The following is a 16325-nucleotide window of genomic DNA, read 5'->3' on the forward strand; positions in this document are numbered from 1 at the left end:
TTGGTCTTAGAGGAAAATTCTTTGCAAGCAAAACAGGCCACGTTTGATTCATTCATGGCAAGGAGAGAGTCCTGCTTTCATTAAATTAGGTAATGAAACAATTTCCATGGATGGAGAGAAAGGCCACTTTTTAGAAGGTTGACAGCTTGTGCATAGGGTGAAAACCAGGAGTGATAACTGGTAACCTCAGCTCTGACAAGCTCCAATAACCCATCTCACCAGCGCAGACGCCAGTGACCTGTCAGCCCCTCTGGGGCATGGCCCTGCTGATGGTGCATAGTCCAGCACAGGTGAGGGCTTTGCCTGTATTGCCCATAGTCCTTTAGCCCCAGAGACACCAGCTGGCCACCTCCTGTGAGATCTCAGGCCAGTCTCTCTCCACTTAATTCAAGACCAGCTTCCTGTAACAAAATGCTGTCCTTTCCCATCAAAGACTATTCCTCCCTAACTTGCGAAGTATAGGTATGTTAGTCTTACAAGGTTTGTAAGATTAAATACTGTGAAACCTGTTTCATGCACAAAGAGTTCTTTTCACAACACTGAAACCCCCACAGGCACTGAAACCCCCACTACCATTTCCTGCACCATAACTAAACCAATACGGCCTTAGCATTTTATGGAATACCTGAAACTTCAGTGCATGTCACCCAGTGACTGAGTTTAGTAGATAGTGATAAACTTGTCAAGCAAAACGGATGCCTTTGCATCATGGCTATTTTATACATGTGTGTACACGAGACCATATAGTACGAACAGCACTGCACCCTAATGTTTACCAATCATATTTCTCATTGGTCTTGTCTTTTTACAAGTTTCATCCCACTGCAGAAAAATAAACATTTGTATTCATTCTCCCTCCAGAAACAGGATCTCAGAAACATCACAGTGATGCAGGTGCTTAAGATGCTGGTGCATCATGTCACAAAAGGTTGAAAAAATTTACCCATTAGAAGCAATAAATAAACTTCCTTGATTAGTGCAAGGCTGTGAATACCAGTTTCATGCTACTGCCATTTTTCAGTAGTTTCTATTCTGTAATTAATTGTTTACATGGTGTTCAGTGCTAAGCACTAGATAACATATTATTCTTAGTGTTATGACAATATTCCCTGTTGACATCTTTTAGCTGTCTACACTTCTTGCGGCAGACTTGGCAAACATTTCTTGAATATATAATGTTTGCTCACTCCTCTGAGTACAATGTTAAAAATTTAGTTGGGTGAGATTTTCAGATCCCATTTTTGTAGCACACTTGCTAGTCCTCTTGCAGTGCTTTACATTATTAATTTCAGATTAATTTTACCCTCCGGCTGTACACATTTAATGGAACTCCCTGTACAAATACTTCAAGCAAAATGCTGTATTTACTGTATTTTCCAGGCACATTTATCTAAACTAACAAAAATCAAAAGAACGCTATAGAAATCTATGCATTTGTGAGTGAAATATTGAAACCTCTTAAAAAAGAAAAAAAAGAAAAAAATCAAATTTCCATATTATATTTCAGTAATACAGCTCCACTTTCAGTGAATGCAGCCAATTAGGTTTGCTGCTTATCTAAAGCAGGATTTACTCATCTGTCTGAAAAATCATAACTAATCAAGTTCTTTCTACTTATCTTCTGAACATTTTGCCAGTGTGCAATGTCCAAATACAATAGAACAAATACCACATTCAAAGCAAAATCTGTTTTGACTTTTCTTATGCTTCTTGTTTCTTTTCCCCTATCATACTCAGACTGCTTTTCATCAGAGTGAGGGAAAAACAGGCTATCTGGGCAGCTGTTTACACATTCAGTGGACACATCACTGGCTCCCAGACTTTCTTTAGATAAATGGTGATTATCCTTTTCTTCAAAGAAAAATAAGAAAGCCCAAGAAACTGTCATCTTGTCACTTTACTTTGAAATAACATAGTGAATGTGCAGAGCACAACTGTTAAAGATTGGGATCCATGTGAGTACCTGGTGTAAACAGAACTGAGATACACTTTGATAAATTATAGCCAAGGAATGGGACTTCCAGCCCTTTTTCATAGAAGCTGACAATTTTTTCAGGTTATCTATTTGACAGGAAAAGAATATCTGCCATCTGTTAACATGCTACTTACACCAATCAGGTGCTCAGATGTAATGGCAAAGGGGGGGAGCCAAACAGGCATGCCTGAGGGCTCTTACTAAAGGTGTGTGCTAAAGTGTAGACACAAAGTAAAAAGTAGCCTAACAGAAGTTATCTAGGACTGACTCTCTCTTCATACCAGGAAGCAGGCCTACATCTTCACTGTGACAGCCGGATACTGTAGAAGTATAGATACCAACCAGTGACAGGTGACAGAAAAACAGGCAGAGCACCGGCAGTGTCAATAGAAAATAATTTTTTGGCTTCAGAGACATGTAATAGAGCAGTACAGTCACCTTAGGGTCTACATAATCCTTGTAAAATGAAGAGCAAAAGAAGGCTGGCACCACCATCCCTTCTATCACTGGTACTAATCAGGTCTGGGTTCTTACAAAGGAAAGAAATGGTATGTATTTGGAAAAAGAACAGAGATTCATCTGAAATGGAACAAAACAGAGTTAGTAGAGAAGACAGACACCACACACATGCTCTCTAAGAACGTTCAGTTTCCTCAAAGGTATCAGCAGTTAAGATAATACTCTGAGAACAGCTGCCCTATGACAGGTTAATACAAATCAGGCAATTGTCTAGTTAAATATAGGGAAAACAAGAGAGAAAAATATATACTTAATAGTAGTTGTCCAACAGTGGATTATAAGGTTTCCATATCTTGCTTAACTGGACAATGCATATTTTTAGCTTTATACAAGGGGAAGTCTGTACACCTTTCAGCTCAAGGAGCTACACTGTGCTGCTGGACTCCATCTGCATTCAATTCAATTTTCGCATTGCACGAACTACTTAGGCTGAAGGGGTTTTCCTCGAGATCCCTCACGCTTGGGTGAAGGAGAAGAACTTGGAACTTGCTGGTTGTCAGAGGTAGCTAAAAGGGTACTCTGGTTATACTGAATTCTGGAAAAGGACACAGAAGGAATTTGTGTGCCGCTATGGTGAAAGGGAAATAGCAAATGTCTGATACAGTCTTGTCTTTCCCCTGTCCTCCACATATTCACTGGAGCCAGTGAGCCTCAGTATGTACTGGTACACCTCCCAGGGAACCATTTTTGTATGAGGAAGTATGAAAGCGAAACTTCTCAGTTAAAATCTTACCATAAAGAATGTGGATGGCAAACTAAAACCGAGCTAAAAAAGCAAAAAGGATGTGACTGTATGCAAGTAGCCTTGCTAGGTAAAGAGAAATAAAAACAGTGTTTGGTGCAATTTTAATTTTGGGAAGGCACTGAAAAATTCCATTGGTTACAAAACATACAGGGTATGTTTTGAATGAGGAAATTGGCTGCAATATTTCTTCTTGACTTTATAACTCTGCTAATAAATAATACACTAGCATACCCGATTTCATAACACTAAATAAGATGAGAAAGATTCAATATTCAGCAAGCTCACTTATAGAAATCAACAGATATTCCAGTCAGTTTTATGTTCAGGAACAGTTGTTCCCCACCTCATCTGAAGTTCACATTCCCCAAACCAATAGACAACTGAGAAGACCTGTAGGTCCTTTTCATACAAATCAACAAGTTCTGAGCTCTATCCTGCTGTTCCCAGATAGGTAAATTAAATAATAATTGTATTACCCACAAGATGTATAGATTCCCTTCGCAAGTCTGATGCCACATGATTTCCGAATTTCAGCCACTCTTTGTGTATTGTATGAAAATTATAGAACAGCTCAAAAGAACAGAAGTACAAAGTATGTGCTAAGCATTTACATTTATGCAGTATTTCAAGAAGTATTTCAAGTTTAGTTTTCCACCTTAAACCAGGATTAGCATTCAGGGCAAAGAAAGTGAGGCGGGCTTGGAAATCCAACCAGCTTTTTCTCCAGCCTTCTAACTGGCTAGAAGACTCTGTAAGGGAGTCTGAGACCACAGCCATATGGACAGTAATGACAGTCTGTTCAGTGTCATCCTCCTATATTATTCTGAGACACATGCAGCTTTTTATAATTATTATCTGACCATTGTCAGTTAAATCACATACATGCTGCATGAGAGAAAAATCAGCATCCTTTATAGATTTTTTGACTCCTCTTTTGAATATTGCAAGGCTCAATACCTAAGTATAACTCCATGGCTACTATTCCTTCCTGACAGTGAAATATGAAAGGGTATATTTTCCTCCGTACAGATGAGAATTTCAAGGGCAGTGAATTTCATGCTTTTCTTTGCCAGAAAATTGTTGCGATCTGAATACATGTTAAGAAAAATTACCATGCTAGCAAGTGATTAAGAAAGAAAACATCATGTATCAGTGCAAACAAATGAACAGCAAATAATAAAGATGGGTAACAAAGCAGCTCAAAGTAGAATTCTAACCCCCTTCTAAATTAAATAATTTTTAAAAATAAATGCCTAAAAAAAAAGAAGTGAAATGTAGTCTGTTCTGGCTTCATGCCCCCTCCCAGAACATAATTGAATTTACTGCCTGAAAGTTACTCCTGACTTACCAGGGTGCAAACAAGATAAGAATGAATTTCGGAGCATCTGCCTCAGGGTGAACTCTCAGCTGCTGAAAGATTAAGAACAGGAGTCACTGCAATGCTCTATGCCCTCTGCAGCACATCATTGACTAAAACAGTCGTGAACCTATCATAACCTATCATAACTTATGAGTTAGGATGGCTTATGGTAGCTTTGCATTGCCAAAGCTATAGTCAGGAACCACTATGTATATTGGTCAAAGTGCCCCTATGTGCGCAGTAAGAAGACCAAAGTGGTACAACACAACAGTCCCCCACCATTTCTGCAAAGGTTAAAAAAAAAAAATTAGTAAAGGAAAGAAGCAAAGAAAGAAAAGGGAGAGAAACCATGTCAGTAGGATATGGGGCATAAGTTAGAGCAAGAAGGTAGCTTGTAGATGCTAATGATGGCATAGAATCATAGAACAGTTAAAGTTGGAAGAGACCTTAAAGCTCATCTACTTCCAGCCCCTCTGCCATGTGGAAGGACAACTTCCACTAGACCAGATTGCTCAAAGCCCCATCCAGCCTGGCCTTGAGCACTGATACGGATGGGGCATCCACATCTTCGCTGGGCAACTTAGGAGACCTGCCATTCCATGGAAGCTCTCATCATGAGCAGAACCTGAGTTACAACAAACCTCTTTTTCCAGAGGCTGTGCCACCGCTCCAGGTCCTCCTGGGTCTTTGAAAACACTGGGAGCTGCAGGAACCAGGTTAAAATCCTGGGCTGTGTTATTTGGAGCATATTTAGCAGATCAAGGGAAGTGGCTATTCCCCCTGTTTGATACCTGTGAGACGATAGCTGCCGTACCCCATCCAGTTTGGGCACCCAAGTACAAGACAGATGGACCTTGCTTTGAAGTTGGCCCTGCTTTGATCAGATGGTTGGACCAGATGATGCCACTTCCAACACAAATTATTCTATAACTTTAACAGATGTATTTTCCTGGGTGGCTTATTTTCTCCTTACACTGATTGTACATGCTTGAATGCTGCTAATGTCTTTTATAACCTTATCATCACAATCCCATTCTTCATTTTCCCATAAAAATAACGGTAGCTATAGCTACATCTCACTGGCTCCTCTTCTTTCTCTTCCTGCTTTTCTCATTTCCCTTACAGCCACTGTTATACTTCTGTCTGGCAAAACCATTTCTAGTAGGTCACACTTATGTTTATGTCAAACTGGGCAGGTTTTTGACCAAAGAGCTGAGATCATGCTGATGAACAAAATGTTCTCTGAGTCACAAACACTTCCTTGCTCCCATTCTTCTTCCTGGTAGAATGGAAAATAGCCAGTCTAAGTCGTAGTTCTTCTAAATCCCTTTTACAAAGAACAGTTTAAAAGGGACAAAGCACTTCATTTTCAACCTAGCTTTTGTATAAATTAGTGTGAATTAGAGGCAGGAGATTCAGATTAGAGTCTCTGATACATCAAACTACACTGCAGATTAGAGGTTAGCCTCAAAAGTCAAGGCACCAGTTTGGCTTTCTTGTCAGCCTCTTTAGGCACTGGGTGGCTGCTATAAGATGTTCCCAGAGTCCTCTCTAGGCTGAAGAAGCCCAGCTCTCCCAGCCTGTCTCCATAGGAGAGGCTGTCTTGCCTCTGTTGTCCTTCTATGTTAGGGACCTCAGAGCTGAGCACAGTACTGTAACAACAAAACTTGTGCTATCTTGTGTTATCATCTTCCAAAACCAATTATTCTAGAACGTGCTGTCAAAGTATCAGTCAATCATCAACTCTACTCCCCACAATTTCTAGAACTAATGTATTTTCTTGTATTTGTTTCAGCAATGAAGAAACAGCAATAGCTCCAATGGTTCATTAAGAAGGAAAACATTTTTAGACTTGTTGGTCACCAAATCACACAGATTCCAGGGCATGAATTGCTAGGTGAACTACTTGTCTTCTCTTGAGACATACCAGTCTGTGTATAACGCAAACCAATAGGCAAGGTATGGATGACACAGGTTCATTGCATGAGGATTGAGATATGCAGGAAGAGAAGCAGCATTTCATGCTATGTGTGTAGCATTTTTATCACCTATATTTGAATGAAGAGAAAAGGCATGAGTGTGCTTGTCTGGGTAGACATAGCTGAGCCTTGTTTGGAAAGGACTGTCCTGGAGTTCACCACTGCTGTGTCCTGGATCCTGAACAACTCCAATCATATATACACAGGAGCAACATGATGCCTTTGGGTAGTCTACTTAAAGGCTGAGAATTAAGCATGATCACAAGTAAGCTGAAGACACTAGGTGCAGAATTTCTATAAGAGCTGAAACTTCATTTATTAAAGCATTTGATTGAGGGTGGCTAGCAGCAGCTCTCATAGCATGACCACTGATTCTCTCCTGCGGGAGAGCTGTGGCAGTTTAGAACTGGTGAGCTAGTTCAGCATTTGGATGTAACATTCATGCAAGTGCAGAGTGGAGGCAAGCCACACTTCCTACAGAGCAGCTGGGGGGACAGGGCATGAGGAGATCCCAGTGGAGTGTGTTTCACCATGATCTGGGGTTTTTCCTCCTTCGTTTAGATTTTTGTCCTTCACAAGCACGTAACAACAAACACAAACAATAAGAAGTATTTCTTCCTCCTTAATGCTCCCAGTGCAAAACACCACTGGGTATTCCTGGTTGAAGGACTCAGATGTTGAAGGGAAAAACTTCCTGAGGTTTACAGGATTACATTTTTACAGCTCTTTCATAGCCTCCTGCATTACAGAAACCCCCCCAGGTATATATAAAATTCAAGTCACACACTGCAAAACACATCCAGCTCAGGAAGAACATTTCCATCTTCCTTTTTTCACAAGTTACCCCCAAAAATAATCTAGAGAGAAAATACCCTTTTATTTGAGTGTTTATTTGGTCTTGGCAGTCCATTATTTGTTCCCAATTGATTGAATGCTTTCCTAGAGATATTTACTTAAGCACTTAAGAACTTTCCTAATTCAGTAAATATGGGAGGGTATAAACATATTGCACAGCACCAAAAAGGCCACAAGGTCCCTGGATCAATTCTCCTGTCTTTTACCATTAGGAACTGGAATTTCCATTCTACAGGGGAATTCTCATTATGAAAACAATTTTTAATACTAAAGAGGTAAACATAAAATTTTGTGCAGAATGGAAATCACTGTATAGGGAGACAAGGGGAACTGAAAGAGGCCAGGCAAGAAAGGAACCAGAAAATAAATCAGCCAGACTGGGATTTGCTTATTTACCTACAGACTGCAGCTAGCTTAAAACACCCCCAAGGACACTGGAAAGGCACAGAGCTTCTAACAGAGGTTCCAGACAGCCTGCTTACCTTCCAGGCTGCTGTATGGCAAGAACGCTGTTAGGCAAACCTGAATTTCATCTGTGCTGGACCAAAAGTGTCAATAGAATTCACACAGTTCAATTTAGTCAAATGACCATTTTCCAATCTGAATGGAAAATTTCCATCCAGGGCTTAATAAGTGCTTGGGACTGTTAGTCTACAGCTCATGGAATATGAATGCCATACCTACATCAGTTGTAAAAATCTTTTGGAAACAAATGGCTTTGCCTTTTCTTACTAGCATGTAATTTCTGAGATTCCAGTTTCATTATGTCAGGACAGATACATATAAGGGGAAGTGTGAGCTGCTCTGAACTTGACTTTTTAAATAACTTTTTACTCAATTTTCTTTCCAATATTCAAGCAATGAGCTTATTTAAATTGAGTAGCTTATTACACTGCCTAGGACAGAAATAACATTAAGATGATATAAAGGTGAAATGTAAGACGATAATCCACCCTAAGTAAGCTACTGTGAATCATTTAAACTAGGTGATGTTTTACTTTTTTAATTAATTCAAAAAAATATTACTTTTACAGCACTAAGTTTTCACTGCAAGTAAAAAACATGGTACAGTAAAACAGGATTGTCTTTAATAATGAGAGCTAGGGCTAAATCTGCAGTCCTCACAGAGGCAAAACACTCAGCTTTTACACCCAAGAAGCAATGTCTCCCTGTGAAAACAAGCATACCAATTTGGGCTGGAACTGTTTTTTTTAAACCAGATATTGTAAATAGCATGTGAAGAAGGCTTAAATGATCAGGAGGAGCCCAGGATTAACAAAAATTATTTCAAGACGCTTTTCAAAATAATGTTTTGGGTAATAAATGGCAGTTGAGGAAAAAGAATATTTTATTAGGCCTATAAACAGATTTTTATTTCCTCCTGAAATGCAAGTGATGAATTCATAGCTTTTCAACTTTTCGAAACAAAAAGCCAGAGTATAGCTTTCACTTTCCTAGTAACAAATATTTATGTTGGCACACAGTCTTGTGCAGACAGTCAGAAAGGGCTGTCAATTTAGAAGATGTCATTTTTAAAACACTTACTCATTTTCAGCTTCCAGAGTCGCAACTGAAAATTAAATTCCCAGTTTCATTCTCCATAGACAAGTATGTTCCTGGAAAATGAATGGAGACTTGTCATAGTATATATTTTTAAATGGTGAAGTGAGAAAGAGCTAGATTGTTCCTCTAAGGATTTGGACATCACACAAGTCAGGCATGAACTCAGACCTCTTTGTTTCAAATCATGTGGAGTCCAACAGACAAGTAACTGAGATCCAAATGAGGAAGTTGCTTTTCTCCAGTGGCTTCACAGGCCTCAAAGTTGTTCTTACGTTGCCTTAAAAAAAATGCATGAAAAAGCAGGTTGTGAAAACAGTAGCTGAAAGGTGCTGTGGATATTTTCTGATCTCTAACCATGTTTCAGTGCCTGATGTAGGGAGCAATGGGCACCTAAATGCATTTGTCACTGTAAATTCCCATACTGAAAGACACCAGTTACCCATGTGGATCAATAGCCTAGACCTCTTAGCTGCTTGACAGAAAAGTAAAAAAAAAAAGGTGGGTGAGACCTCTTTCTCTAAAAAGAAATAGCTCTTTCTATGTAATACAAGTGTCTAAGTGCTGTTCAAACCACTGAGCAGGAGCTGAAACAATGGCTAGGAGGGATAACTTCAGTATTAAGTTTTACTATTGCAACTTTTGTCTTACTATCTATAAATAAACTTTTGGCATATTTATTCTTCCCCAATTCTGTACACTCAATATGTAATGGAACATTTATTTCCACTCATAACAGCTAAATCAGCTACACATTGTTATCTCTAGATTGCAGGTCTGAGCTGCATCCTCTATTTGGTCGCAATGCTTGGACTGAAGGAATGATAGTAAAGAAATGAATTAGTGCTATTTTAATGTGAACATCACTACCTGATTAGCTAGTAGGTAGCATTTGTTGTCCATTAATTTGTCAATGGAGATTTTAGCATTCCTAGTTCAGCACTATGATCTGGTAAATGTATGATTGATACCATCTCACAAAGACCTGTTTTGATCTTTGGTGCAGGCAAGACATTGCTCAACTAGTTGTCTGCTGATTCTAGACACTAGTTCTAAAACTGGAAAGAGGAAAACAAGCATGTGTTAGCACAAAGGCCATTTCACCATTGTTTCCTGCTTTCCTCCCCCTCTCAATCTTTTTATCTTTATGAGTTTCTTCTTTAGGCCTAGGCATTCTGGCCTCGGTATAGTACACTTAACTCTGTATGTAATTCACTACACATTAAACATTATTATTTTCTTATGCAGAGCTGTATCTTCCTCATGTTCACTTTTATTTTCATAGTTATTTCTTTAAGAGTTGATTAATAGTCTAATGGAAATACAGGTTCAGATTTTGTTTCATTTGATAGGAGTGGCTAATGACTTTGGGCTCATCTAGTTTGGAGAAAAGGAGGCTGAGGGGTGATCTCTTTGTTCTCTGCAGCTTTCTGAGGACGGGATGTGGAGAGGGAGGTGTCGATCTCTTCTCCCTGATATCCAGTGATAGGACATGTGGGAATGGTTCAAAACTGGGCCAGGGGAGGTTTAGACTGGATCTTAGGAAACATTTCTTTATCAAGAGAGTGGTCAAACACTGGAACGGGCTTCCTAGAGAGGCAGTCAATGCCCCAAGCCTTTCAGTGTTTAAGAAACAACTGGGCAATGCCATTAACAACACGCTTTATCTTGGTCAGCCCTGAATTGGTCAGGCAGTTGGATTAAATAGTCATTGCAGGTCCAATCCAACTGAAAGGGTCTATTCTATTCTAATTTATCTGCAGTCAGAGGTTGACAGTAATTAGGAGCTCTGCTTTGAAAGCTGGTGGGATTTAATTTAACCCTTAACGGCTGTTTCCATTTTGTACATTTCATGTATCAAAAAGCCCTACCCTTACATGGAACTGTAAAAACTCATATACACAGCTAAAAATGAATCCTGTAGAGCTTTCTAAAATACAGCCCTTTGAAGTATAAAAATTACTAGAACAGCTTTCTGTCATGTAAAATAAACTGATAGCTAGAAAGCAAGATATTGCAAAAAAACCCTATTTGGTAGAATTCAAAAGCAAATTTTAATTCTACCATATATTTTAGTACAAGTAATGTATATTCATGCTCATCATTGTTTCCAAATTCATAGATGAGGTAGACATAGCAAATACAAGACAGAAAAAAAATCTTCTAATAGATTTTTAAAAATTCACAACTTAGATCACAAATTTCAGATTCATAAGAACAGTAGTTCTCTTGCTCTGGACAAAAGCTTCAGAACAGGGATAAATAAGGTCAGTTAAATGTCTTGAACCACAGTATTTTATCAGAGATGCCAAAAATAACCTGAAAAGCAGCACCTCTTGCAAACAACTATTTTTTTATCTACCATCATTTGATCTCATATTAAATAAAAATGCATGGGATGTCCATTTTTATTCTGAAATTTAAACATTATGTTAATTAGATAATATCCAAATTATGTTAATGTGGTAATCTACAAACAGGAAAAGGCTTACAAGAATTATTTCATCAAGGTGCCAAATCCCTTCAACTCACATTCATTGTGAAGATTACTGGCAAAATGATCAAGAATTGACTTTCTGAAGCATTTTTTTACAAGATTGGAAAAGAACTTATTAAAATAAAACACACCTTTCCCTGGAGATGAGGTGGTAGTAGGGGAAACCTATTAATAATCAAGCTCTGCATGGAAATAAAGACCAGATCCAACAAGGACCTTGTTCATGCTGAACAGATTGCTCATCATTCCCCATAATACTTGTTCAGTCTGGCGAGCAAGAATTGTGCTCTAAGATGTATGAGTACCAAGTATAAGAAACAACAAAACCCAAACCAAGATGGTTACCGTTAGCTTTAGACTAGAAACAATATCACTACTTACTCTTCACTAGATTTCCCAGGGCAGATACTGAGAGAAAACTGAGACTTCTCGCATCAGTCCTCTCAATTGACCTAGGGAAGACAGACTGAACAGATTTTAAAGCAAACACTGCAAATTGATTGATTTGTATACACAAGTATCTCCAATTCAACACCTGAAACTGTTCCATGAAGAAATTATACCTTTCTGCATATTAATTTTCAACAGACAACATATGTTTCACTATAACAGATCACTCTATATGCAGAATATTCAAGATGAAAAACAGTAACAGGGAAAGTCAGTGGTTTATTTGAATGAAAATGGACTAATTCATGTTGCAGCAACTTTCTTTCACACTTGCACATGCCAGAAAGCACCTTTCCATAATGAATATTTCATTCAAAATTCATTCAAAAAGGTAAGCACAAATAACCATGAATGCAGAAATGACTGGGGGTCATCACTACTGTAATAATAAACATCAGATGATGTTTTCCAGGATTATGCCATGATTTGGACTTTTTGGCTAAATTGTTTCTTCACCATCTGTTTTATAATGATCCTCACAGGTGACTGGCTTACTGACAGACATCTCTTGCATTTTGTAATAGGTGTTATATTTTAGAAGGTGTTACCTTACTTTTTTTTTTTTAAAGTATGTGATGCTAGTTATCCACAGAAAAGGAGGCTAATAATTTTCATCAGCCATCCCATCAACAGTTTTATAACAAAAATTAAAAATAGGTTGTAAGTAAAGTTTAGCATCAATATTAATTTGGATGTGAGAGAAATTTTCAACACCCTTGTAACTTGTGATGCACTGAGACCTAGGTACACAAACTGGTAGGGCTCATATAACTTCTTTTTTTGTACATAAAAACCTGCCAAAGAAGTCCACAAACTGATGGGGAGATGCAATCCAACAAGCAAACCTATTTTGTGACTCCTTGTGAGAGGAGTTGGAGTTTTGAGCACTCATTAACAATGGCAGGGAGTATCTTAGACTCAGCATGCGCATGGGACACTCGCACCTGCATCATTCTAAAGTTGGGAGATTACAGGAAAGGAAACTTGTAAAACTGTAAAGAAAGCATATCTACTTTGGCTACAGCACCTTGCTAAATATGCAAGTATCTTGCTAGCCAAATCTGCTTTGTGTTACTGAAGAGGGGTACAATTTCTTATGATATAAACCCTGCTAGGTTCCCTGCTCTGGGAGTAAGATGCAGGGTCACTGGCACTGTAATGACTGCAGGTGACTAATGCACTCGTGGCTGACTGTTGTCTAAAGCAATGAGAAGCAATACAGCAGTCCAACCTTTCAGCTCAGTCAGTTATCAAAATATTCATAATCAAACCCATTTTTGGTATTTTTCTTGTGGAAGACTAGATCTGTGATACTAACAATTGACACTAAATACAATGATACTAATACTAAGTACTACCCTTTTTACTTTATATTAGGAAACAAAATTTGAGTAAAGAATCCATTTTCTGTCTTCTGCCTTCCAGCAGGGCTAGACAATCATAGTCCAGTATTTTTCTAGGTGGGCACAGAATACCAGGATGCCTCCCCCAGTCATACAAAGGCAAGTTAGCAGCTCCTAGGTCTGGCCACATCTGGGTACAGTACCCACTCACCAGACCCTCCCCCTTCACACATGGATTCAGTACAATGAAAGAGGCCCCAGGGAAAAGCCGTAGATCAGATGTGTTCCAGCCAACTGGGCATTCCCCAAATCACACCTAGGTTACAAGGACCATGCTTCCTACTTTGGAAGAAAAAAAGAACATACAGAAATCAACAAAACCACCTTCAAACTCCCATTTTCCTTCTGTTTAAAAGTTCCAGGAAAACCTTTGCTAAAAGATTAGGGAAACAGTGGTCAATTTATGCGCAAAATACAAGCAAACGAAGACATCCACATAGATCCCATGGAACAATTCAGTCAAAATATTCAGCAGCAGCTACTAAAAGTTCTCCTTACCACAACTATTTTAGGTTTGGGGCAAGCTCTGAGAAGCACTCATTCTGATTGCACTGATTCTGTGTGGCTTTCATAGCCTACAATATACTAAATATGGAAAATAACAGAGTATGTCTCATAAGTTTAGAGATGAAAGAAATACATTTGGTTATCTGTGTCACCTTGACAGGACAACATTTCTCCCTTCCATATATTCTGCAATATTTTATCTAGTCTTTTTAAAATTCCAGAAAATTGGTAGTTCCATGCCCTTCAAACAGTTTCCTCAGCATATTTCATTGGCAGAGATTGCTTGGTGATGTTCAGCTCAAACAAATGTGCAGTTTTGCAGCCATTTTGAGCTACAGCCCGTGGCAGAAAAACATCTGTTTCATCTGTATGGGGATGTTTGCATTGGTGCAGGACATGGATTACGGCATCTTGAAGACCTTTGTAGTCATGTGGCAAGTATCCACCTTTATAGGGGAACTGCTCTTCCACAGAGGATGCAGCATCCTGAAGGAACCTCTGACTCCTCCAGTGACTTCCTGTTACTGAGACCAGTATGCTAAGGAAACTTAGGGAGATAACTCTGGCAAAGCTTCCTGCTCTGCATGCTACATGGCTTCTTTTTTTCTTTTTTTTTTCCTTTTTTTAACAGTATCAGAGGATTTAGCCTTATGTAGTTACTTCTTCTCTCTATAAATTACTCCAGAGCTGTGCTGGAGAGCCCTGATGGACATAGTTCCATGAAGATTACAAGACAGCAGTTCCTACATTGTTGTCTTCTTATACCTAATGGAATATCTTTTTTCTTTTTTAACTCAATAAATCATATATTAATTTTGATTTTTTTTAACATTTTTTCTTTGAAAATTAAGCATTAATAAAATGAATACAAAATTGCTAGTTTAGGCGTAACGCTATGAAGAGCTTTGAAAGATATTAAGTTCTACCCTGCAAGCACTGCTTTACATAATTCCTGCGACTGGTTTCATATAATTCAAGGACAAGCAACATGATTTGACTCAAGTAGCCATTCTCACCTGGCCTGAACTTTAAACACGTTCTTAGATTCACTCTAGTTCTGCAACGAAATCATGCATATTCTCTTATGACATACTAGCTTAACTAACCCTGTGCTTAGCGTTTTGCTACCTGAAATCCTACAGGGTTTTAAACCCCTATACAAGACTGCCAGAGCAAAAAACCAGGAACGTTCTCCTCTAGCTAAACCCCACATGTCACTGATAGGAATGGAGGCAGCTCTAAACCAACAACCTTTCTATGCAGGCAAAGTCTCATATAATTAGAGCTAACACTCACTTTATCTGATGTACACTTAGTGCATTTTAGAATCATAGAATAGTTAGGGTTGGAAAGGACCTTAAGATCATCTAGTTCCAACCCCCCTGCCGTGGGCAGGGACACCTTACGCTAAACCATGTCTCCCAAGGCTCTGTCCAACCTGGCCTTGAACACCACCAGGGATGGAGCAGTCACAGCTTCCCTGGGCAACCCATTCCAGTGACTCACCCCCCTTACAGTAAAGAACTTCTTCCTTAGATCCAATCTAAACTTCCCCTGTTTAAGTTTTAGCCCATTATCCCTTGTCCTATCACTGCAGTCCCTAATGAAGAGTCCCTCTCTGGCATCCCTATAGCCCCCCTTCAGATACTGGAAGGCTGCCATGAGGTCTCCACGCAGCCTTCTCTTCTCCAGGCTGAACAGCCCCAACTTTCTCACCCTGTCTTCATACAGGAGGTGCTCCAGTCACCAGTGTGGCTCATGTGGCTGAACATGAGCCACACTGAAGCTGACTCATGTTCATTTTCTCATCGACCAACACCCCAAGTCCTTCTCTGCAGGGCTGCTCTGAATCTCTTCTCTGCCCAACCTGTCGCTGTGCCTGGGATTGCTCTGACCCAGGTGTAGGACCTTGCAGTTGGCATGGTTAAACTTCATCAGGTTGGCATCAGGAGGCAGTTCTAAACCAACAACCTTCCTATGCAGGCAAAGTCTCATATAATTAGAGCTAGCACTCACTTTATCTGATGTACACTTAGTGCATTTTAGAATCATAGAATAGTTAGGGTTGGAAAGGACCTTAAGATCATCTAGTTCCAATCCCCCTGACGTGGGCAGGGACTCCTCACATTGGACCACGTTGCCCAAGGCTCTGTCCAGCCTGGCTTTGAACACTGCCATGGATGGAGCATTTAGCGCTTCTTTGGGCAACCTGTTCCAGGGTCTCAACCCCTCACAGTAAAGAACTTTTTCCTTATATCTAACCTGATCTTCTCCTGTTTTAGTTTAAACCCATTACCCCTTGTCTTATTGCTACAATTTTGCTGAAATAGACTTTTTTGTGGCAAACCTTCCTGTTAATAGCTTCACTTTCATCCTTTTGCCTCTTATTAGACAGGTGCAGAAAAGAGCTGCCCTTGTGTAGCCTTGACTGTCAGGCTTTTTGTCAGCACTAAGTGCCATCTCGTGTAGATATAT

Source organism: Pezoporus flaviventris, unplaced genomic scaffold, assembly GCF_033815535.1.
Source record: "Pezoporus flaviventris isolate CSIRO_AGI_PZ_B2104156 unplaced genomic scaffold, CSIRO_AGI_Pfla_v1 ptg000001l, whole genome shotgun sequence".
NCBI classification, from domain to species: Eukaryota; Metazoa; Chordata; class Aves; order Psittaciformes; family Psittacidae; genus Pezoporus; species Pezoporus flaviventris.